This window comes from Protopterus annectens, chromosome 1.part1, assembly GCF_019279795.1.
Source record: "Protopterus annectens isolate FY-2018-M chromosome 1.part1, PAN1.0, whole genome shotgun sequence".
Lineage (NCBI taxonomy): Eukaryota > Metazoa > Chordata > Ceratodontiformes > Protopteridae > Protopterus > Protopterus annectens.
Window position 1 is genome coordinate 775,069,032 of NC_056726.1, and position 25,558 is coordinate 775,094,589.

Genomic DNA, 25,558 nt, shown 5'->3' on the forward strand with positions numbered 1-25,558 from the left:
ATATTGACTATCAGGATGTATAGGTATCAAAAAGAAAGCATTACTGATATCTACCACAGAGAAATATTTTTGTTGCTGTTTTAAATCGTTTAACAAAGTATGTGGGTCTGGCACCGCAGGTGCTCTAGGTATTACTGCATTATTCACAGCTTGTAAATCTTGAACCATCCGCCATTCCCCGTTTGCTTTTTTAACAGGAAATAGGGGTGTATTACATGGTGAATCAGGAGATTCTACCAGTACTCCTTCTTTGAGTAATGCTGCTATTATAGGCTTGATTCCTATTTCTGCATCCTTTCTCAAAGGGTATTGTCTTTTCTGTGGTCTAAATGCTCACTTCGGGGAAATTGTAACTGGTCCTGCTGTTCGAATAAGTCCTACATCTGACTTGCCTGTTGACCAAAGAGTCGTTGGAATTTCACATAAGGCTTTTTCTTCTTCTTCTAATAAAAATGCTAATCAGCTGTCCTCGCTAGATTGCAAGTGAACAGCTGGATGTGTCTGTGTCAACCAATTCAGTTTTTGTTTCTGTATCCCTTGTTCTGACAGTTCTAAGTCAGTCTGTTTCTCCCATCTTGTCACCTTTTCTCCTAAGTCTGCCCATTTTACATTTCTATTCTTTGTCAAGCTGACATTTATTTTTATTTTATTTATTTTACATTTGTTGACCGGGCTAGTCTAACTGGAGATATTTCCATTTTCAGTAGAGGCCCGGGGAGAAAAGCTCCACAGAGAATACATTTAAGGCAAGCATACTAGAGTTTACGAAAAGTTTTAAGAGACAGAAACTAACAACTCTACAGTTAATCATTATTACTAGTGAGCTTAATACTGACTCACATAGTGACAGTAACAAAAAAAAATACTTAAATAAATTATACTATACTAAGACTGATAAAGATAACTAAAAAAATAAATAAATACTACTTCTCACAGTTAAACTCAATGACATCATATTTAAGTTATCAAATACTTTGAGAGATAATAATAGGATAGTAAGTGTGAGAAAGAGAGCTAAGAATATGAGTAATAAGAAGAGGTAGGTTGAAGGAAGGACAGCAAGTAAGATAGTTAGCAAGCAAAGAGAGCTAGAAGCCAGTCTATAAGCAAGGAATAATAGGAAAACAAGTGACAGAAGAGAAGGAAAGCCAGTTGGATCGTAGAAAAGTTTAACATAGGAGACAGTAATGAAGTAGAGTCTGAGTAGTGAAGGATTAATCAGGTTTACTACATGTGCACAGCCAGTGGTTTTGGAAGTGAAGTTTGATGTTTAGTTTGAAAAGTGGTAATGATGCAATGGTTGTTATGTTACTAGGAAGTTGGTTCCATTTTCTACCTACTGAATTTGTGAAAAGGGAGTTGCCAGCGATGTTATTAGATTTAGTGGAATTAGCCAATAGTTTGCTGGAGGAGCGGAGAGAGCTAAGATTATTGTAGGGGATAATGAGTTGAGAGAGTATAGGGGTGTTTGTTGGATGGTACAGAATTTTATGGGCAATAGTGAGTTGTTGGGTTGCAAGATAGTTTTGGAATTCTGGCCAGCCTAGTAGTTTCAGGTTGAGACAGTGGTGTGTTCTGTAGGGGTTACCTGTAGCGAAGCGAGCAATGTTATTATAGCTGGTAGAAAGTTTGGTAAGGTTGTTTTTATTGAGGTTGGTGAAAATGGGACAAGCATAGAGAAGAGAGGAAAGAAGAAGACATGTGGCAATCGATTTGATCTGTACAGTGCAAGCAATTCTTGAGGTAATGAACAGCTAACTACACTGTTCCCCTCAGTATCCCAGTATAGAGTACGCAATACTAATCTAGTTGCACGATTTCTGAACAATTCTTGCTCATACTCTCTATCAGGTCCTGGTGTAGTACAGTAGTATAGAGTACAGTGTAACAAATGCTGTCGATCAATGTCAAGGGAGGGGGCTTTACTGATGGCTACGTTCATCAGTTCCTCGGTTACTGCCCCTGGACCAGTCGTGACTAGGTCCTGGCTGTACCAGTAAAAAGTTTCACTCTCCGATCGCACTACAAAGGTATCCATTTGTCTCTACGCCTCCATACCTTGTACAGTTGGAACTACTGCTGTGCCAAATATCTGCATAAGGTCCCTGTCCAATAGGTTCACTGGACACTTTGCAGAAACAACAATTTTACTTCTCTGGGTCATACCTGAAACAGTGTCAGTTATTGCTATATCATGGGAAAGTGGTTCCCTGTATAGTTGTCCATTTGCAGCTTTTACCAGTATATAATCAGGTGATTCGGAATGTTCTGGTAACTTGGAGGGGTGTATCAGGGTCCGTGATGCTCCTGAGTCACACAGGAATTTGACTTCCCTTCCCTCCACCAGAAGTGTAACTTCCGGTTTTGTATCTGCTAAGTAGAGCTCTAAGCTCAATAATGCTAAGTCCAAAATTTCACTTTCTTCATCCTCCATATCTACTTGCACTTCCTCTATTCCTCCTATCACATTTACATTTGTTTTCTGTTTATTAACTTTTCCTGATGATTTCTGATTTTCGCATGATGTATCTTCACTATCATATAGTCAGTCCTCATCTCCTTTATCTTCTGAAATTACCTTTTTGTTCTGCTTACAATCTCTTGCTAGATGTCCCTTTTTCCCACACTTGAAGCGTTCACCTCTCTTTTTCCTCTCTTCAAAATCTTCTGATCATTTGTCAGACTGTTTATTTCCCTGGGAATTCTTCTTGCCCTTTTTACCTGACTGTAACACAAATACTTCAGCTCCGTCTTCAGCAGTGAAGACTTGCGCCTTCTTTTTGCTATTGAAATGTCTTTCAGCATGTCTAGCTTATTCAAGTAAGGCTTGTAGCCTACCTGTTCGATGGTCTATCATATGCTTCGTAATGAAGCTATTAATAGGTGCAATGCAACCTTTTAGAAATGCATTCTTTAATTGTTGTTCATACGGGGAATCATTTGTTTGGTTTTCAGGAACCGTCATACCGCTATGATTATTAAAACATTCCAATAATCTAGCATAGTATCCATCTATTGTCTCATTTTCCTGTTGTATGCATTGATTAATGCAAGTCCAGTCTGCTCTAGGTTTCCATTTCTCAGAGATTCGGTCTGTAAGACCTTTCACTCTGTTGTCTAATTCTGCGTCACTATGTGGGAGTGGTTTAAGCTCTGCATTACGAGGATTCCAGGTGCCACAAACCATGTGCCAATCTGGACCTATAATTTGTCTCACTACTTTTTCCACTTCTTCCCCATTCAAGTGGTAACTCAACCTCATGCCTTGTAAATCTTCTAAAAATTTCGTAAAATTAACTTTCGGATGGGGAATTCCCTCAGTAGCTTTCCGGATATCCTCCGGTGTCCATGGTCTATATACTAAGAGTGTTGGGTCCTTCCTGTCCTGCCTGAGGATTTGGAACCTCTATAAGTGGGCATATTTCTTCCTCACTCTCATCCTGTAGGTTTCTTTCTATTTGATATGATTCTGCGTCCCTATGTATTTTATGTGTCCGGGACCTAGTTTCAATAGGATCTCTAACAAACGGTTGTGGTCTTGCTGAGACTTCAGGATAATGCGGAGGTGGACCAGCCTGTCCACTCGCTTCATATCCTGAAAAGGGTAAAGGAGGGGGCAAGGGAGGAGGAGGAGCTGTTGCTATTACTAAGTTATTATCTTCTTTGTCTAAAAATAATGTTTTCGAATTTTTAATCTTCTGTTCTCTACGATTTGCTTCCTCAATCCACCTGTGTGCCTGAGGAATGCCTAATTGGCGTTGCTTTTTTGCCTGACCTCCCGCATCGGATTTAAGTTGCTTAAGGAGTTTAACTAGTGAAGTTTTATCTAGTTTACCATCAAATTCATATTTGTTAACCCATTTCGCATAATACCTAACGTTATCGGAACGTTGTGATTGCATGTATTTTGCGTCTTCGGTTAGGGGCGGATCTCGCGATGTTTTAGTGCACTGATTTCCCATGGTAAAAGAAAATGTTACATAACCCTTCTTATCACGTGATATCGGAAGTTCAGTTCCTTTTCACAGTTTATCTATAATAACTGCCTACCTTATTCTGTTACCCTGATCTATGACCAAATATACAGTACTTTCTTTCATCCCTGATCTGCATAACAAATCTTGACAACAATATACTGTAACCTAGTCCCTGATCTAAAACAGAAAAAGGCAAAATTTTCCTACCTGGGCCTCCGGTATTGAGTCGTCCAGGATCCGCTCTTCTGCCACAGATCAGAAAGTGGCCAGCCTCTTTAAACGACAATACAGTCGGAGGTCTTTTCACCCAAGAAGAACCATTTCGGTAACTTCTTCTGCGGAGTATTCGACCACCGATAGACTCTGATCTGCAGCTGTCCGAGGGATTTCCGGCTAAGAAGGACCAAACTGTTAAATAAAATCAAGAATTCAATACACAGGAGGTTCAGGTTCAAAAGTTTACTAGTGTACACCAGGAGGCAAAAAACGTACAAGTACAGAATTTTGTCTAACATGAAACAGGAAGCACACAATTTTATATAGTCTTAACATTCAAGCTGTGCCCACCTTACTGATGTGGTATGTCACAGGGCATCTACATCACTTTAGCTTACAGTCCTCTATTCATAAAAACTGCTGATGCTGTATATTTTAAAAAAGTTTTCCTCTGGAACAATACGGCCTTGCTATCCACCTGGTCAGACATAATGTCTTTCTGTAAAGTTACTTCTTTAAGGTTTCGACCAGTTCGAATACAATAGCAGATTCAATCTTCTAATACACATCTTTGTTCACTGTAACACTTTCCCACCAGCTGCATGCTATCTTAGTAACACATATACAAGGCCAAATCATCCCAGCAGGAAAGAGCAGAAGATTTCATTATTTCACATATTTAATTTCCTGACCCAGCAGATAATCACTTGTAAAAAGCATAAACATTAAAACTTGCTAAGCTAGCAACTGCCAGGGTCGGAGGTCAGTTTGCTACAAGCCACACTGCAGTTTCAAAAATACTTGCATTTACACATTTATTTATTTTTATTTTATTTATTTTACATTTGTTGACCGGGCTAGTCTAGCTGGATACATGTCCATTTTCAGTAGAGGCCCGGGGAGATAAGCTCCACTTATAAAACTTTACTGATGCTAAGTATAAAAACTATTAAGAACTACATTCAAATATAAAAAATAATAATAAACAAGTGGTATAAAAAGTAATGGAGTGAAGAAAGTATTGTAGAACAAGATAGCAAGAAGTATCTAATAACATTTACATAGAGAGGAAAATGGAAAATAGATGAAAAGAAAGTGAATTTAGATTGGGGTGAAGTAAGTCAGATGAACATGAATTAATGTTAGTCAGGGTTGGTACAGGGGCACAGCCATTGTGTTTTGAGGTAAAGCTTGAGTTTCTTTTTAAAGAGAGATTTTGAGGGAATAGATGAGAGTTCATAGTCAAGCAGGTTCCAATATTTTCCAACAGTGTTTGAGAAAAGAGAGTCTCCGGCCTTGTTGTTTGATTTGACAGTGTCTATAAGAAGTTTGTGTGCAGATCTAAGGGACTTTAGGTTGTGGTATGGGTGAATCAGGCTTGATAGTATAGGGGTTTTGTCAGGTTGATAAAGAATTTGATGGGCTATGCTAAGCTGGTTAGTTTTTAGTTGCTGTTGATATTCCAGCCAGCCTAGTTGTTTTAGATTATTACAGTGGTGGGTTCTGTAAGGGTTTCCTGTGGCAAATCTGGCTATGTTGTGGTAGGAGTTTTCTAGTTTTGACAGATTTCTTTTTGATAATTTGGTAAAATGGGGGAGGCATAGAGAAGGGGTGAGATAAGGTGGGAGTGGGCTATAGTTGTTCTAGATTCTGGAGTGAGGAAAGGTTTGATTCTGTAAAGAGAGCCTAATTTTGTTAATGCTTTTAGTGTGTTGTTAATATGGGCATCGAAGTTAAGGTTGTTGTCTATGGTAATGCCTAGTAGTTTGGTAGTTGACTCTTGTGATATAGGTGTGCCATTTGTTGATGTTATAGTAAAATCAATGAGGGGAGATTTGCTTGAAGGTGTAAAGAGGAGCAGTTTAGTTTTTTTAGGGTTGAGTAGTAGACAGTGCTGGGAAAACCAGTCTTCTACAGAGTTAAATATGTGTTGTGTGAGGGAGTGAAGGTGTGATACAGATTTGGCGGAACAGATAAGCGTTGAATCGTCTGCGTACTGTATGCATGTGGCTTGGGGAGCCACATGGTGTAAGTCATTGATAAATAAAGAAAATAGGAGAGGACCTAGTATAGACCCTTGTGGGACTCCAATGTTGACAGGTAGCTGGGAGGATAGAGTGGAGTTCCAGAGTACTGCTTGATGTCTGTTTTGTAAGTAGGACTTAAACCAGTTAATAGATTGGGTATCAATTGAAGTGGACTGAAGAATGTGAATGAGTATTTGGTGGTTGACCATGTCAAAGGCTTTGGATAGATCTAAGAAAAGTGCTGAGGAGAGGGTGTTATTGTTGTGATTTTTGTTGATTGTGTCTGTAAAGGAGAGGAGGGCAGTGGTGGTACTGTGGGATGGTCTGAAACAGTGCTGGGTGTTAGAGAGTAGGTTATTATGGAGAAGGTGTTGAAGCAGTTGTTTGTGTATACACCTTTCCATGATCTTAGATAAGGGCAAAAGAAGGGCTATGGGGCGGTAATTAGATATTTCAGTAGAATTTCCACCCTTATGTAGTGGGATAATGTGGGAGATTTTCCAGAGTTTAGGGACATATCCTTCAGTGATGGTTCTGTTGATCAGAATTGAGATAGGTAAGGCTATTGCTTTAGCTGCTAATTGCAAGTATTCTGCGGGTAATAGTTCAGCAGAGGGAGTACAAGGTTTGAGTTTTTTTAGAAGGGAGAGAATATAAGTTGTTGGGACTGGTTGGAAGTGAAAAGCAGGGGGTGGGTTTAGTTTGCTCATTGACATGTGTGCATTTTTGATGGGAAGTTGACTTGCTAAGGTTTGAATAGTTTCTATGAAGAAGGAATTAAAGGAATTTGCTGTTTGATTGGGGTTATTTATGTCAGAGCATGTCACATGAATTTATCCTTTCTGTTATATGATTAATAGAATAAAATGCATTATATACTACTTTGTTTTTAAACTAGCATTTCACATATATTCAAATACACATTTTTCTAACAGGTAGCCTCAAGCCAGTAAACAGCTCTCGAGCTATAGAAGATGGCCGAGTCGGAGCCGAGGATCGGCTCTGATCCCAACCAGCAAGAACGAAGACGAGATAGACAACTTAACATTCCCTATTACAGTAGCAATAGTCTAAAAATATACCTGCTATACACACCTGACATCCCCATGCACTACAGAGTTGGGACTATAGGGGCTGAGTTAGGGCTGCACTCCATATTCAGGACATATGGTGTAAATATATGTATATATAATTATCCAGATATCTGTATAGATGTATACACATATACATATCAACACATATAGATGGATATGTATATGTACATATATACATATATATATATATATATATATATATATATATATATATATATATATATATATATATATATATATAAATATATAGAGCAATATATGTCTACACATATACAACTATTGATACATATGCACATATAAGTATGGATATCTATATATATATTGACAGGAGTATGTATATCAGAATAGATATGTATGCACATATAGTTAAAGATATCTACATATATACCAACATAACCAGGGATATCTGTACACAAAGGATGTGCATACATATATAGCTATATAGACATATATCTATATATACATATATGTATAGCCATATATACAGATATATCTATATATATATATATATATACATATAGATATTTATATATATATATATATATATATATATATATATATATATATATATATATATATATATATATATATATATATATATATATATATATATATATATATATATATATATAGATGTATATCTGTATCTGCATATATTTGCCTGTGTATATGTATCCTAGAGATGTTGATAGCTTCCACATTGTACATTTCCTATGGGAGCCAGACTGTACTGCATGATATATTACCGATACCAGCCTGACATCATACAGGTGGGATGTAGTACTGTTAACATCTTGTGCCCATGTCGTGTCAGGTCCTGGTTATGGGATCTGCAACACTTGGTAGTGTATTGCAGGGAGGACGTGTTTGGCTGTGGGGGGTATACCAATTCGTACAAGATGTATATTGTTTGGGGCCTCTCAACCCTATTAATGGTTCATGTGGACATTTTAGTTATTTTCCCATTGTTATCTACAGATGTATGTTTGTATATACCTATATAGATACATATATCTGCTTACATAAATATAACTATGTCCATAGCTATATATATATATATATATATATATATATATATATATATATATATAACTTGCTGTACATATCTCGACATATAGATGTAGACATATATCTCTATAGATATAGGCATTTGCATGTATATATATTCATATATATTTATATATATATATATATATATATATATATATATATATATATATATATCTACATATATAGATATGTTGTATCTGTTTAGATATTAATATATTTATTCACAGACATACATCTGCATGTTGGAATACATTCTCTGTACTGCTGAATGACTGGGCTGGATGATATGTTTGTAAATACATCAGGGTTATGCATATCTGACATGGCTTAGTAGTAAATCACTTTGTCTTTGGTTTGCAGGGTCCTGGGTTTGAGCCTTGCAGAGGGTGTTTATTTTGTTGCTGGGCAGAACAAGCGCCATTGGATACCAAGTGATTAAGGCACTTTTGAGCAGTTGTAAGCGGGTTTGCTCGGGTTTGCACGAAGGTAAGTACTGCTAACTTCTGGTTACAGTTTCTTATACTCAGCTTCTAAATTGCTTAACCAGTGTATGCATTGCTTACCTTTGCACAAACAGGCTTAAACCCACTTACCGCTGCTTAAAAGTGCTTACTCCCGCTTACTCCCATACTAATTTCTTTAAAAGAAAACAAAAAGGGGTTGATAGGAAAGTGATGAAAAAAGGGGCACAAAGAGGGAAAGACAGTAGGGAAACTAGCCAGGGATGTGCAGGAAGGGTGTAGGGAAGGTCCATAGCTACTAATTTCTTCTACAGCAACAGGAGGGGATGAGGACAACAACAATAATAAGTTGTGATGCCAATTAGACGGATTACACGTGTCCAGTGGACACATGTGTAAAATGGACAGCTGTGTATGGGGCGAGATTTTTTTGTGGGAATAGATTGCCCTTTTTTTTCAGTTGAGAGTGGGATGTTGGGGAGGGGGTAGTAGGTATATTTGGGGAGGTAGGTTGGGTAGGTTAACAGACAAGGCAAACAAGATGCATACAGTGGTGGTATATGACACATGTGGGGGGGGTAAACACCTTGATGGGAAGGCGTGTTGGGAAATCGGAAGCCCATGAGCCTCCTAGTGGAAACAGTGGGACTGAGGTCCCCACCCATGGGCAGTCACCACTGCACCTTCACAGCCCCGATGGTGGCTATGATGGGGGCTGAGTCACAGAGCCAGACTGATGCTCTAGTTGTGACACGTGGCCCTCGAACTGGCATAGAAGATCACCAAGCTGCTGGTTGATCTCTCTATGCACCATGACCCTGACATGGCGACAGGTGACACGTGCCTGCCCATGCCCACTCCCAGGGGGGGACGAGCCCTATCCCTGAGTTGGTTCCATCTGATGGTGGGCAGGACAAATGGACAGGGAGGTTCCAGGTTGAGCCCCAGACATGCTGGTGCCCGGTGCCATGGCCAGCTGAGGTGGGACAGGTGGGTCTGCTGGGACCGGTCTTCCCAAGCGTGATATAGTGTTTAGATTTCATCATCATATGTGGGTTAGTAATAGTCAACACATTCCAGGGTTAGGTATAACAACATACATTGATATTCCCATTAACCCAGGCACCAGACACGGAACAGTTGCATAGCAAACAGAACACATGCATATATGGGGCGACAGTGGTAATAAGAACAGCATGCAGGTACATTGATGGCACCATGCCACCAATGTTGGAATAATTCAATATAGCACATGCATGGGAACCATTTAAAATATTTATCAAACAATTCAACATTATCAGAACATAGGTGTCATTACATACCAGTTGGGGTGGGTATGTTGATTATTGTTGGAGATATGGTGGGGGGGGAGAGAAAGATGTCAATTACCAACTAGTATATCCTAGTCAGTGCTGTTATTTGTACCTTACAAGTCTTACTACACTACCCTATAGCCTTAATTTGAACAGTGATATGGCTGTCATCATCATTACACATGCACTGGTTTTACCTGCAGTATACACCTCTTACCTGGTACACCTGTGGAGGGAATGTTTGTTAACACCAACTAACTGTTTCTACACATACTCACAGATTCCGTGTTGATGTTGTGCACATAGCTATCCAACTCTTTCTGTACAGACTCTGGCCATATGTTGACCACATGCTGGTGTGCCGGGACATATCTAGAATATTGACCTCTTCCAACTTTAGTGACCTGACACACACATATACATGCTTTCCTACACAGTTATATTATGTAGCACAGTGTGGGTGACAGTGATCAGTGATACTTTATTATTCAGAGAAACTGCAACACTCACAATTACCTACAATACCAGAGTGAACAGTACCAGTACAGGTTATAATGGTCTTTATTTCTCAGCACAGTGTTCGTATTCAATGTACCTGTGGGAGCAATGTTTGTTAGCACTACTTGACTGTTGTCACACAAACTTCCAGATTGCACATTGGTATTATGCACACACATCTCACTCTGTTAATGTACACACTCTAGTCACAGCTTGACAACATTGGAGTGTAAATACTTGAAATATTACTCTCCTAAGAGTTTTGGGGGTTGCTACAGTGATAGGTTTGTTCTCATAGATGTTTGACAATCACTTGCATTCCCTGTTTGCTGGCTAAACATCTGATCATCCCATGAACTTACCAGGGGGACATGGGGACAGGCAGCAGATATGGGCCCATATACTGGACATTCTGGCCTCATCTATACAGTTGTGGGGTATAATTCTGTATGCAGCCTACATCCACTCCCAGGATTCAGACCATGGCTGTGTCTGCTACAACTTAAACACTGTCCATCACAGTTGTGTCTGCTATATAGATATTGCTGTATATCTCCTATCTGCTTTCTATCTTATTAATTCCCATGTGCTTTTGTATTCTGACCTTTTATGACAACACTCTTATACAGATCTCCTAGACAGTAATATTTTGTAGGACAGTGTGGATGACAGTGATGTGTACTATCTCATTATTCAGGGCAACTGCATCAGTCGCAATGCCATACAATACCAATATAAACAGTACCAGTACAGGGTATCATTCTTGTATTCCTGGGCACAGTGTTGGTATCTAGCAGACCTGTTGGAGAAATGTTTGTTAGCACTACCTGAATGTTCCCACACACAGTACCAGATTCCACATTACTATTATGCACATACATCTCACTCTGTTACTGTACACACTCTGGCCACAGCTTGACAAGTTGGGGTGTAAATGGGACATACATGGCTTCTTAGTCTCAAAAGGTTTTGGGGAGTTGCTAGTGTGCCGGCTTTGTTCTCATAGATGTGTATCAAGCAGTTGCATTTCCTGTTTGCTGCCTATATGTCTGGGGTCATCCCACTGATTTCCCAGGGGGACAGGTTGATAGGCAACAGATATGGGCCACTTTACTGGACATTCTGGACATATCTGTAAAGTTGTGGGGAATGATTCTGTATGCAGACTACTACTACTACTGGCAGGATTTGAACCATGGCTGTGTGTGCTAAACAAAACCACTGTTCACATCTCAGTTGCATGCACTATTTGGGTTTTGTTGTCTGCATTTTCCCTGTTTTCTGTATATGTGTCTCTCAGTTGTGCTAAATGGCCTCTGGGGATTACACCAGTCATATACAGGCATTCCTCACATTCAATTTATGGTGCATGGTGTGGGCAACAGTGCTTAATACAACAGTACTATTACATGATTGCAAATCTACATTACCATATGATACTAGAGTATACACATGCAGTCCAGCAGTTAGACCTTTATTGTCAGACTATTATGCTTTTATTTATATAATACTATATTAGACTCTTCTTGCCATATTCTCCAGTGTATGCAGTACATGCCTTGAACAATACAGGTTTTATACAGGCAAATGATTTACTACTACTTTTGGTTTTATTTCCTATGACAGTAAATGCATGAGTATAACTGACCTGCCTTGCATCACAACCTCGCCAGGTGACTGACGTGTGCCTCCTGATTCGCGGCCTGCTCCATTGCAGCTGTGGGGGACATAAGAGGAATATTTAGCCATACCTATCCATGATATACCTGAGCTGGCAATTATTACACACATAGTGGGGTGATACTTACACATAACTGGAACATCCCCTGCCACTCTAGCCTCTTGGATCCACTGGTCCAAGAGGTTCCCCTTATGCCGCTTCAGGTCGGCATAGTGATGCCTGACCTGCTCACCAGTTTGGGATATGCCAGTGGCACTGGTGAGGTCATGGGTGAGATGGCCCTAGGCCTCTGCCTTATATTGGGAGCCCTGGTACTGGCCCTGCAACAGCCTCTGATCATGATCTTTGATGAGGAGTCCTGCCATGACTCTGGACTCCTGGATGCACCAGTGCTGTGCCTGAAAGCACACACCTTCTCCCGTTACCTGCAAGGGGAAGCTACAACCAGTTATGAGATGTATTCTCACCTCTTGGGTTTAAGTAGGTCAGATTTACCACACTTTTCCATGATTGGCTGGTTTTGAAAAGGCTAGGCTATGGGCAAACCTGCTTACATGGGTTGGCATTGTTTAAAGGGGTATAACACTGGGCACATTGAGTTAGCTGGCCTACACATTGCTTACACCTCCTAAGCTGGCCTGTGCAATGCTTAGTGTTGCTTACATTAGACTTTGCATTATAATTCCTTTTTGGCATTGAGTTATTGTTCATTACACCTTATATGTATGCTTGGTAGCCATGATTCATGTGTATGTCCACTGTATGGGGTCCTTGTGTTTTATTGGGGACTTCAGCACTCTATTACAATTACTCCTGACTTCTGGGCTTGCTGCTTTACTCCAGTTCACATATTTATGTTATGTGGTGGGTCAAGGCACATATGTCTGTATACTGATTCCTTTCACAGGTTCAATTTGGTTTTACTATAGTGAAGACTTGTCTGCTGATACTTCATTCTTCTGTACTTCTGTGATGGCTTGGTAGTTAACTACTGTGACTGCGGTGTGTAGGGTTTGGGACCTGCATTGCTGTTTATTTTGTTGATGGGCAAAACAAGGGCCGCTGAATACAGAGTGATTGAGGCACTTCTGAGCATTTGTAAGTGGGTTTGCGTGGGTTTGCACAATGGTAAGCAATGCTGACCTCCGGTTACATAGGTTTATGGGTTCATAGGTTAGTACTAGGCTAACTGCCCTTGCGAGCCATTGTAAGCCTAGCCAATTATCCCTTGTGAGACTCAAACCCTGCACCTTGTGTTTGTAATGCAAACACCTTAACCATTAGGCCACCCTCCCAAACCCATATGCTTACACAGAGTTAGCTTCAGAATTGCTTAACTTGTGTGCGCATTGCTTACCCCCACACAAAAGGGCTTAAACCCACTTACTAGTGCTTAAATATGCTTACTGCTGCTTATTGGTGCTTAAAGCTACTGGTGCTTTATTCATTATGACACTGACATCTCACATGTGCATTTACTGCAGTACTCCAGTTCATAAATACATGTTATTTAGTGGGTTTTGCAACAAAAATATTGGTCATAACGTGCTTTGCCATGGAAAATGGAATGTGCTGCAGTGGGACTCGAACCGGGAATGCCTGCTCGTAAGGCAAATGCTCTGCCCACTACACTATTGCTATGCTGCTTCATTTGCATATATCTTCCTTGTTATCCTCTTCAGCCATTTACACTGCATTAACCGTAACTAAGCGATGCGCACACCCGCGCACCTATGGTTAGCTTTAATCGGACTTTTAAATGAAAAAAATACAGGTTTGTTCATTTCATTTGTGTTTACTTGCTGTTGTACACCAGGGGGAATGTTGATGGGGATATGCAGTTACCGATGAGTGGTCTCACTTATTCCTTAGGCCTTTCTGCTGTTCTTCATTGTGGGGGCGTGTATATTCTGAGAGCTCTGCTCTCAGACAAGCCCCCTGCACTCTTACACACTCCGTGTAAGATTAGGAGCTCAGGCAGCGTGCCACATTAATATGCATGGCGTGCTGCTGTCCTGATCCTAAATGGCCGCCACTGTGCAATACTAAGCTAGTTCTGCACGGAAGAATAGCAAATCCGGGGGAGTGTGCATATTGTGATTCCCTTTGTACCTGAAGTTTACATCATATTGGCAGCTCCTTGTAACACAGTGCTTTAATAGTCAGTGCTAGTTTAGTTTAGGGAGCATTGAATCATCTACACAGCAATGTGTGGTTTACTATCTGCTAACAACATGCCCCAGTGGCATAATATGATGAACCGTGTGCATTTAATGTTTAGCAAAAAAAAAAAAAACAGAAAACAAAACAAAACACATGGTAGCTGAATGGACCAGTAGGTAGAAATTGTGAATCCAACAACAAACACCAAACGTCCAACCATCACAAGTATTTTAATAGGTTCATAGGTTCATAGGTAGGTACTAGGCTATCAGCCCAAGGGCCTACGTAAGCCTAGCCAACAAGGTTCCCTGGCTTACTCCACCCAAGAAAGTTATTTTCCTGTGCCACTGTCGAGCAGAGACATAGAAGTGAACCCAGGGAAGTATTTCCTATTTCCCATCCACTCATCAAGATTTTTCTTGAAGAGTGCTAATGAAGAACTTTGCTTGACATAGATGGGTAGCCTGTTCCAGAGTATGGGAAGTCTCTGGGACAGGAATCTATTCCTCCAGTATGTCCTGTTTATTGTGTTGACAAGGTTTAGGTTCCTAGAGTGTGTAGCTCGGAGGGATTGGGATTTCTTTTGGTGAAGCATGTCCAACAGCTCTGGGTTTGACAGAGCTTTATATGTTAGGCAGAGATCACCTCAAAGTAGGCAATATGATATGGAGTAAAGCTGGAGTTTTTTGAGGTGGTCAGTGTAGGGCATTTGTTTGAGGCCAGTAATCCTCTTTGTGAGGTACTTCTGTGGCCTTTCCAGCTGCTGCAGATGTCTTGTGAGGTACATTCCAAAGGGGAGTTGTACTCTATAATGGGACTAATGAGTGTCGAGTAGAGGGGAACAATGACCTCTTTTTTCCTGGATGAGAACCCTTTTATGATGAGGTGTGCCACATAGAAGGACTTCCTGACTACTGTGGTGATGTGACTATCAAAGGAGGGACTACTGTCCAACTGGGTCCCAAGGTCTCTTATCACGCATTCGGTGTTAAGTAGATTGCTGCCTATGTGGTAGTTCATGGGTACAGAGTTTTTACCAAAGGGGATGACACTGCACTTTTTGGCATTGAGCTTGAGGCTATGGCTCTGACACCAGGCATCTGTCTCAGTGAGGCCCTTCTGTAGGATGTCCACATCATTTGGGGACTTGACTATGGCTCCTAGTTTGCAGTTATCCGCAAACTTCATTAGCCAGAGGCCTTCTGTGTTAGCCTGTACTTCAGAGAAATAGATACCAAACAGGAGAGGTCCCAGAATGGAACCCTGTGGTACTCCACTTGTCACTGCTTTGAGGTCAGATTTGGAGTCTGCAACTTTTACAGTGTGGGTTCTGTCAGTGAGCCAGTTAGCAACCCATCTTGTGACGTAGGGATTTATACCTAGTTTAGTGAGTTTAGCTATAATTCCAGAATGGGGGATGGTGTCAAAAGCCTTGGCGAGGTCAAGATAGGCTGTGTGAACCACCTTACCCTCATCTACGGCTTTGGTGACTGCCTCAAAGAAGTCGATCAGGTTCAGGAGGTATGATCTGCCTTTCACAAACCTGAACTGGGTGAGATCCAGAGTTTGGAGGTTACCAATGTCTTTGTTTATGAGTTCCATTATGATATGTTCCATGGTCTTACAGACCAGGCTTGTCAGGCTAATAGGTTGATAGTTCCTGGGATCAGTGGTGGCTCCCCCTTTGTGGAGTGGGATAACTGTCGCTGTGCGCCATCCAATGGGCACAAAGCCTGATGGAAGGCTATGATTGAACATGGTGCTTAAGTGGGGAGCCAGTTCATTCTGAAATTCGTGTAAAACGGAGCCTGGGATCTTGTCCGGTCCCATGGATGCTGTGTTTTTGGCTTTAGAGAGTGCAGCTTTTACCTGCGTAGTTGTGATTTCAGGGACTCTGCATTCTTCCTGTATAGACATGGGCCCTTTAGCGGGTGAGAGGGTGGGTAAAGTTAGCACTGAACCTATCTGCCAGGATGTTGGCAATATCAGTTGGTTCTGCAATTTTTGTGCCTTTGTGCTGTAACTCAGAGCAGATATGGGTGTTGCCATCGAGATTCTTGACATAGTTATAGAATGCTTTGTGGTTGTCCTTGGAATTAGTGGCTATTTTGTTTTCATAGCTAGCTTTGGAGGATCTTATAAGAGATCTCTGCTTCTTACTGAGGCTGACCAGGGAGCTCCTCCACTCATGGAATTTTACTATCTTTTGCAACAGTTTCTTCCTTCTGTTGTACAGTTTGTTTATGGCAGGGACCACCAGATTGGCTTCCTTTTTTTGGAGGATAGCATCTTGGTTCTGTTTGGGATAGCATGATCCATGCACTCGTGTAAGTGCTTATAGAGTGCATTTGTGTAGGATTCAGCAATTGTAACTGTATTATCCATCTGCATGAGTATCATGAAGTTCACCACTTCTGTCTTAAGAAGCATGAAGTTGGCTTTGGAGAAATTTTTTACTGTGGTTTCCTTAATGGAGCGTGGGGGCGGGATGTGGATATCAAAGGTGATTAGCTTATAGTCGGATCGGACCAACGAGGAGTTGACTTCAGGTGTGGAACACCAGTTGCTCATGTTGGTAATGACTAGGTCTAGGATATTGTTGTCCCTGGTGGGGGTGTGGATAAGTTGATCTAGGGCATTGGAGTTTATGAATTCCAGAAAGCGTTCAGCTAAGGAGTTGGTACAAGAGTAGTTTTCCCAGTTAATGGTGGGACAGTTGAAGTCGCCCATTATTAGGGTGTTTGGTTGAACCCTAATATTTTCCAGTACATCAAGAAAAGAGGAGTGGGAATCCTGGGGTATGGTGGGGGATCTGTAGCAAGCTACAATTTGAATTGCAGTTTTGCCCAGAGTTAGTTGCACTTGGATAACCGCGGATGCATTATTCTGAGCAACTAGCCTGGAGGTGTGGATATCCTTAATGAATATGGACACACCTCCGCCTTTGGTGTTTCGGTCCAGGTTACATGGCCGAAAAGTGTGGTATGAGTTATAGCCTGGTAGTGCAGGGGTGCTCTCTGGAGCCTTGAACCAGGTCTCAGTCACTGTGCAGATATTGATGTTCTCCATTTTAAGGAGTGCCTCGAGTGAGTGCATTTTGAGATTTAGACTTCTAGCATTGAGTAGCATTACCCTCAGTTTTTGCTTGCCTGTTCCTGTTACGGTGGTGAATTTGTTATTTGAACCCTGCCTAAAAAAGGCACTATAGGGGCAGCAAGAGCCTTAGCCAATATCTGGAATCCCAGGGGCGACAGGTGCAGGCCATCTGTGGCAAAGCATCGTGGTCTGTCGACCATGTCATCCAAGCAGACAGATACTGGATCCCCTTAGAATGACACCAGAAGCTTAGCCAATTGTTGAAGTCAATCATTTTGTCCTTGTACTGCGGTATCATTCTGGGCGATGGCAGAATGCTACTTAGGGGTAGGATCATGCCTGCCTGGGCTACAACATCAGAGAGCTCTTCCATGTCTCTTTTCATGTAGTCCAGGGAGGTACATCTCAAGTCATTCACACCAACATGGACAATGACAGAATCATATTTGTACTTGTTGTGGAGGGACCTGAGTGCGTGGGTTATGTGGCGGATCCTAGCACCCGACAGGCAGCTGACAGCAACCTTCTCCTTGTTTAGCCTGGTGAGTGGGACATCAGTGTGCCTGAATATAGAATCACCTATGACTAGTGTGTTGGGTACGTTGTTTTGCCTTATTGGCTGTGGTTGAGTGGCACACTGAGCCTGTGGGCTATGTGTCATTTGGGTTGTGTTGGGGGATGGAGGTTGCTTGCGTTTCTGCTTTGGAGGTCTCTGTTGCATAGACAGATTATTATTGAGAGCCTCCGCGAATGTTTTTGTGTTACTATGTGTGGATTTTGGTGGTGTAGATTTAGTGAGACTATGTGATGAGTGTGGTATGGTGCAAATAATTACCTTCTTTTCATGACTGTCAAGTTCAGTCTTGGTTGGAGAGAGCTTTACCTCCAGTTTGGCTAGATAAGTTCATCTCTCACAGGTTGTAGTGTTGGGTGGTAGGAGGAGAGGGTTGTCTGTGTACATGAGGCAATTTCTACATTGCCTCAAGATGCCCAGATTCATCAGATAGACAGGAGAGAACACTGGGACCTGACCCTTGGACATGCCTGAATAAAAAACTATTTTCCTCTAGATAAATGAGGAAAGTGAGTACAAGAGCTGTTTTTCTCTAAGCCAGTGAGAAAAGTAAGTACAAAAACTGTTTTCCTCTAGGTAATGAGGAAGATTGAGTGCTATAGTAATTAGTAGCTTATTTAGTGCTTACAAGTTCTGAACAAGTGCTGAGCATGAATAAGCAAATTTAAGTGCTAAAACTAAGAATCTGTATCTGCACTAGTCGGGTTACAGGACAGAAACAAGTGCAAATGCAGGCTTTCAAATCAGAAAGCTGAGAGAGATGGAAGATTGCCCAAATGACCAATAACTACAATTTCTGGGCCAGAACCACTCCTTGTGTGGTAGACAGGTTACCTAGTGCTTACCACTCCCACTGATAAGCTAAAAGGCTTCCCTCCAACACAGAAAGGCTTGGGGGCTCAGAAGCTTACATACAGTCCTGGATACAGAAAATCTGTATCTGGAACACTAGTTTCAGGAAAGGTAGGAAACAGGCTTACAGTTTTTTTTTTTTACAGAAAAGTAGCAAAAACAGTAGTAAAAACAATTCACATGCAGTGCAAGCTAGCACCCTTGAGTATGTACCAATGTTAGACCAAACACAGTTTAAAAATGCAATTAAATTAAAAAGGGCTAAAAGCAAGTGCAGAAAGAGTTTATTAGGTAGAATGTGGTAAAGAGATGGGACTAGGGTAGTGTCCCAGATCAAATCTACAGTGGGGCGGGCAACTGCAAAAGCCACCAAATTTAGCTACAAACCAAAAATAGGAAGGGAGGGTGGGACAACAATTTCAACAGAGATATATGCAACAAAACAGTTTTAACAGAGATCTAAGCAACAACTAACAGTACATACTTTAAAACCAAAGAAATATACTCAGTTCTGTATATTTGCAGATCAGTCTCTCAGAACAGTGAGACAACAGTTTCAAAAGAGATCTAAGCAACAATTAACAAACTCTATAATCAAAAAATATATACTCAAAAAATATATAGCCAGGGAATTGTTATGGCTAGGCTTGTATAGGCCCTAGGGCTGATAGCCTAGTACCAACCTATGAACCTATGAACCTGTATATTTGCAGATAGCCTGTAAGGCAGTCTCTCAGAACACAGGTTCCAGCAATTTAAATGCAGGCTGTTAAGCGTTCAAGTAATTTGAGACTCTTCATCAGTGTTACAGAAAGGTAGTAAAACAACTCTAGTTTATATAAATAGCTACATGACAAGAATTAATTAGGTAACATTAATTAGATAGTACTGCCCTAAACTATTAAAGAAAACATCAGTTAAAAATCATTATTTTACTATAAACAATAACATATGTTGTTAGCGTATAAAAATATTCACTATAGTTCAGAATTTAAAAAAAGAATTAAAAAAAAAGTCTAGCCATATCAAAAAATATATAAAAAATATAGCTAAGAGAGATAGGTTCATAGGTTCATAGGTGTTTACTAGGCTAACAACCGCAAGGGCCTTTTTAAGCCTAGGCATGCATCCCAAATCTCTGACAAATTTTGACACTCTTGATAAGTGTAAGCATGGGCCTGGGAGATGAACCATTTACAGGTTACCTGTTTACATTAGAGACATAGGTGCCAAACCAGGGATGAATTTCCAGCTTCCCATCCAATTGTCCAAGTTGCACTTGAATTGGGTTAGGGAGGAACTCTGCTTCACATGGATGGGTAGCCTGTTCCATAGATGGGGTAGTCTCTGGGATATATACCTATCTTTCTAGCAGGTCCTATTTATATCACAGGCAACATTTAAGTCTTTAGAACCGGTAATTCTGGCACTGTTTGTTTTGTGGATATGCAGGAGGTCCATCAGAGTGGGGTCTAACAATGCCTTGTATGCCAGGCATAGAACTCTCCTCAAAAGCCTGTAGGAGACTGAATACAAGGATAGGGCCTTGAGGTGGTCTGCATAGGACATATTACTTATGCCCGGTATTCTTTTAGTGAGAATCTCTGTGGATGTTACAGTTGTTGGATATGCGTGGTTAGGTACATACTAAAGGGGGCATTGTACTTAATGATAGGTCTGATGAAAGCCGAATACAGTGGAACAATGACTTCATTGGACTTGGATGCCATATCTTTGTTTATAAGCTGAGCAACATAGAATGATTTCCTCACCACTGTAAACACGTGATGATCAAAGGCTAGATTACTCTCTCTGTGTGTCCCTAAGTCCCTGACTACTGGGTCAGCTCTAAGGGGTGTGTTGTCAATATGGTAGTTACCAGGGATGGATGACTTCCCAAAGGATACTATTATGCATTTCTTGGCATTTAGTTGTAGTCCATGACTCTGACACCAGTTGTTTGTCTGTGTCAGCCCTTCCTGGAGAACATTTGTGTCAGTATGAGATTCAATGACTGCTCCTAATTTGCATTCATCTGCAAATTTAGTCAGCCAGAGACCACTGACATTGGCCTTGACTTCTGAGGAGTAAATGCCAAAAAGGAGCAGTCCAAGGAATGATCCCTGAGGGACTCCACTTGTGACTGGCCTCTTTGTAAAGGTGGACTTCCCAATTCCAACTTCCTGGGTCCTGTCTGTGAGCCAGTTAGCTATCCACTGGGTGACATATGGGTGTGTACCTAAACTCTTGAGTTTGTCAACAATACCCAAGAGGGATACTGTGTCAAATGCCTTGGCTAGGTCAAGGTAGGCAGTGTGAACAATTTTGCCCTCATCCATTGCTTTGGTGACCTTCTCAAAGAAGTCCACCAGGCTGAGTAGGCATGATCTGCCCTTGATGAAACCAAATTGGGTTGGGTCCAGTGTCTGGAGGTTTACTATATCTCTATTGATCATCTCCATGATAATTTTTCCATGGCTTTACATATAAGACTAGTGAGACTTATGGGTCTGTAGTTTCCTGGGTCTGTAGATGGCCCACCTTTGTGCAGAGGGATAACTTTTGCCTTTCTCCATTCATGAGGCACAAAGCCTGTCTGGAGGCAACTGTTAAATAGTAATTCCAGAGGACCTGATAGGTCATGTTTCATGCTATTTAGAAAGCATCCTGGGATATTGTCTGGGCCCATTGATGCAGTGTTCTTGGTCTTAGAGAGAGCATTAAGGACCTGCTCCCTTATGATAGTAGGGGGAGTTATATTTGATGATATTTCCTGACGGAAGGTTGAGGGGGAGAGAGGAGTAAATTAGGAGCTGAATTTATCAGCCAGGAGGTTTGCTATATCTTCTGGCTCAGTATTAGGTAACATAGGACTGTCTTTCTTTTAATAAAGGCTTGATACTGTTCATAGTATTGAGTCCAGGAAGGGAGTCTGCTCAAAAATAATGTATCTATTTATATTCAGCGAGCTCAGTAGTATTAACTATACATCCCCCCTTTTATTGGTGTATATACTCCCTAATACTCCAAATTTAAAAATATGCTTCTTGCCACATAATGCAATCTGTTTACGCTATGCGTTGCTCTCAGTTTTTCTATGAATCTCCCACATATGTGATGCTATCCTATCTTTTAATTTCTGATTAGTTTTAGCTATATAAAAACAAGAACATTTTTCACAGTTAGCTAAATATACTACATTTTTCTTTGATGCAGGTGGCATACATATTGAAAAATAAATACTTGTGAAATGTGATGTAAAAATTCTTTCTCAGAGTTTATATATTTACAGAACATACAGTTATAACAGGGAGTTGTTAGTTTTTTAGAAACATCAGGACCTGATTTCCGACTACTAGAACCCAAATCTTTATAATATAAATATTGTTTTAAATTCTTTTCTCTCTTATATACAAAATGAGGTTGATCTCCAATTAACTTCTTAATTTCATTATCAGAGCATAAGATAGGTTCATAGGTTCATAGGTTCATACTAGGCTATCTGCCCTAGGGCATTTATAAGCCTAGCCAGAATGTGTTTGGCTTTCGCCACCCATTTTAAATTTATTTTGCTATGCCCTTTTTCGAGGTTAGTATACTGTGCCTCTGTCTAACAGTGACACAGAAGTGATACCCGGGGTAAACCTACGATCTCCCATCCACTCATCAAGATTCCTCTTGAAGAGAGTCAATGAGGGACTCTGCCTAACCTGGACTGGGATTTTATTCCAGACTGAAGGGAGCCTCTGGGTTATGAATCTGTCCCTCCAGCATGTCCTATTTATTTCACTGCTGAGGTTCAAGTCTCTCGAGCACGTAGCTCGATGGGATTTGGATTTTCTGAGGTGCAGCATGTCCATTAATTCCGGGTTGGACATGGCTTTATACGTCAGGCACAGATCGCCTCTGAACAGGCGGTATGCCACTGAGTAGAGCTGGAGTTTCTTTAACTGGGCAGCATATGGCATCTGTTTGAGCCCTTTGATCCTCTTGGTGAGGTACTTTTGGGGTCTTTCCAGTTGCTGCAGGTGTCTGGTAAGGTACATCCCAAAAGGGACATTGTACTCAGTTATGGGCCTGATGAGGGATGAGTAAAGAGGCACGATGACTGCCCCTGATCTAGATGTGAATCCCTTCATGATTAGGTGGGCTATACAAAATGTTTTTCTAACCACTTTGGCCACGTGGTTGTCAAATGAGAGATTGCTATCAACTTGGGTCCCCAGGTCCCTAATTACTTCTTCTGTACTTAATGGATTACCACCTATGTGGTAATTTGTGGGCACTTTGTTTTTGCCAAAGGGGATGACTATACACTTTTTGGCATTTAGCTTGAGGCCATGGCTCTGGCACCAGTTGTCTGTTTCTATGAGGCCCTTTTGGAGGATGCTTGTGTCGACTGGAGAGTCGATTATGGCGCCCAGTTTGCAGTCATCTGCGAACTTGGTCAGCCACAGTCCTTCCGTGTTGGCCTGTACCTCCGAGAAATATATACCGAACAAGAGAGGTCCCAGGACTGAGCCTTGTGGGACACCACTTGTAACTGGTTTGGAGTGTGACATGGCTCCAGCAATTCTAACCATGTGGGTTCTGTCCTTGAGCCAGTTTGCAATCCATCTAGTGACATAGGGGTTTATATTTAAGCTGGTGAGCTTATCTATAATGCCCGAGTGGGGTATTGTATCGAAGGCTTTTGCGAGGTCCAGGTAGGCTGTGTGGACCACCTTCCCCTCGTCAATGGCCTTGGTGACTGTTTCAAAGAAATCAACCAGGTTTAAGAGGCAGGATCTGCCCTTAACAAAGCCGATCTGGGTAGGGTAGGATCCAGTGTTTGTAGGTCCCCAATATCTTTATTTATGAGGTCCATGATGATCCTTTCCATAGCTTTGCAGACCAAGCTAGTCAGGCTTATGGGGCGATAGTTTCCAGGATCCGTTGAGGCACCACCTTTATGGAGAGGGACCACTGTTGCTGTACGCCACTCTTTGGGCACATATCCTGTAGTAAGGCTGAGATTGAACAGTAGTTTTATGTTTGGGTTTAGCTCTTCTTGGAGTTCATGTAGGACGCAGCCCGAGACACCATCTGGTCCCATTGATGCTGTGTTTTTGCTTTGGAGAGGGCTCTTACCTGAGCATCTGAGATGTCAGGAGGGCAGCACTCTGCTGGGATAGATATTTGCCCTTTGGTGGGGAGTTTGCGCTGAACCTGTCAGCTAGGATGTTGGCAATGTCTGTGGGTTTGGTGTATTTTTTTGTCATTTTGGACTAATTCTGAGCATATCTGGGAATTACCACCCAGGTTCCTAACATAACTAAAGAAAGCCTTGTGATTGTCCTTAGTGTCCTGTGCAATTTTTCTCTCGAAGCTGGCCTTAGACAATTTTATGTGTGCCCGTAGTTTTTTGCTAATACTGATCAGTGATGCCTTCCCTTTTTGGGATTTTGCTCTATCATTTAGTAGCCTCTTCCTTCTATTGTATAGTTTGTTTATGGCTGGGGTCCACCAGACAGGACGTCTGCCTTTGGAGGATTGGGTCTTGGTTTTATTTGGGATCACATGATCCATGCATTCCTGAAGGTGTTCATAGAATGCGTTTATAAAGGATTCTGCGGTCTGAGCAGATTTTCCACAGGCTCGTGGGCTTTGAAGGATTCCAACTCAGTTTTGAGGAGTGTGAAATTTGCTTTAGAGAAGTTTTTCACTGTGGTTTTCTGGGCAGGGGTGGGGTCGGGATGTGAATATCCAGTGAGATTAGTTTATGGTCTGATCTTACCAGTGAGGGATACACTTCTGGTCTGGAGCATAGAGTCCCCATGTTGGTGATGATCAGGTCCAGTATGTTTTCCCCTCTTGTGGGAGTGGCAACAAGTTGTTCCATAGCATTTGAGTTTATAAATTCTAGGAACCTTTGGGCTAGGGTGTTGGAGCTAGAGTAATGCTCCCAGTCTATGTTTGGGTAGTTGAAGTCGCCCAATATAATGGTGTTTGGAGAGACCTTCATATTTTCCAGTGTTCTCAGGAAGGCTGAGTGGGGTTCCTGGGTTTGGGAGGGTGGTCTGTAGCAGGCTATAAACTGGAAGGTAGTTTTACCCACTGTTAGTTGCACATGGATAGTCTCTGATGCTTCGTGCTTTGCCACCAACCTGGAGATGTGGGTATCTTTGATGAATATCGATACTCCCCCTCCTTTTGTGGTTTGGTCCAAGTTTTGGGGCCGAAAAGCATGGTATGAGGTATAACCTGGTAGTGCTGGGGTGCTCTCGGGAGCCCTGAACCAGGTTTCTATTACTGCACAGATATCAATGTTCTCCATGCTAAGGAGAGTTTCGAGTGCGTGCATCTTGAGGTTTAGACTTCTGGCGTTGAGTAGCATTACTCTTAGTTTCTTATCCCTTGTGATACCTATGGAGGTGGGTTTGTCTTTTGAGCATTGCCTAAAAAGGCACTATGGGGGTAGCAAGAGCCTTTGCCAATATCCAAAAGCCCAGGGGTGACAGGTGCAAGCCGTCCCTAGTGAAGCATCGTGGCTTGTCGAGCATATCATCCCAAGCTG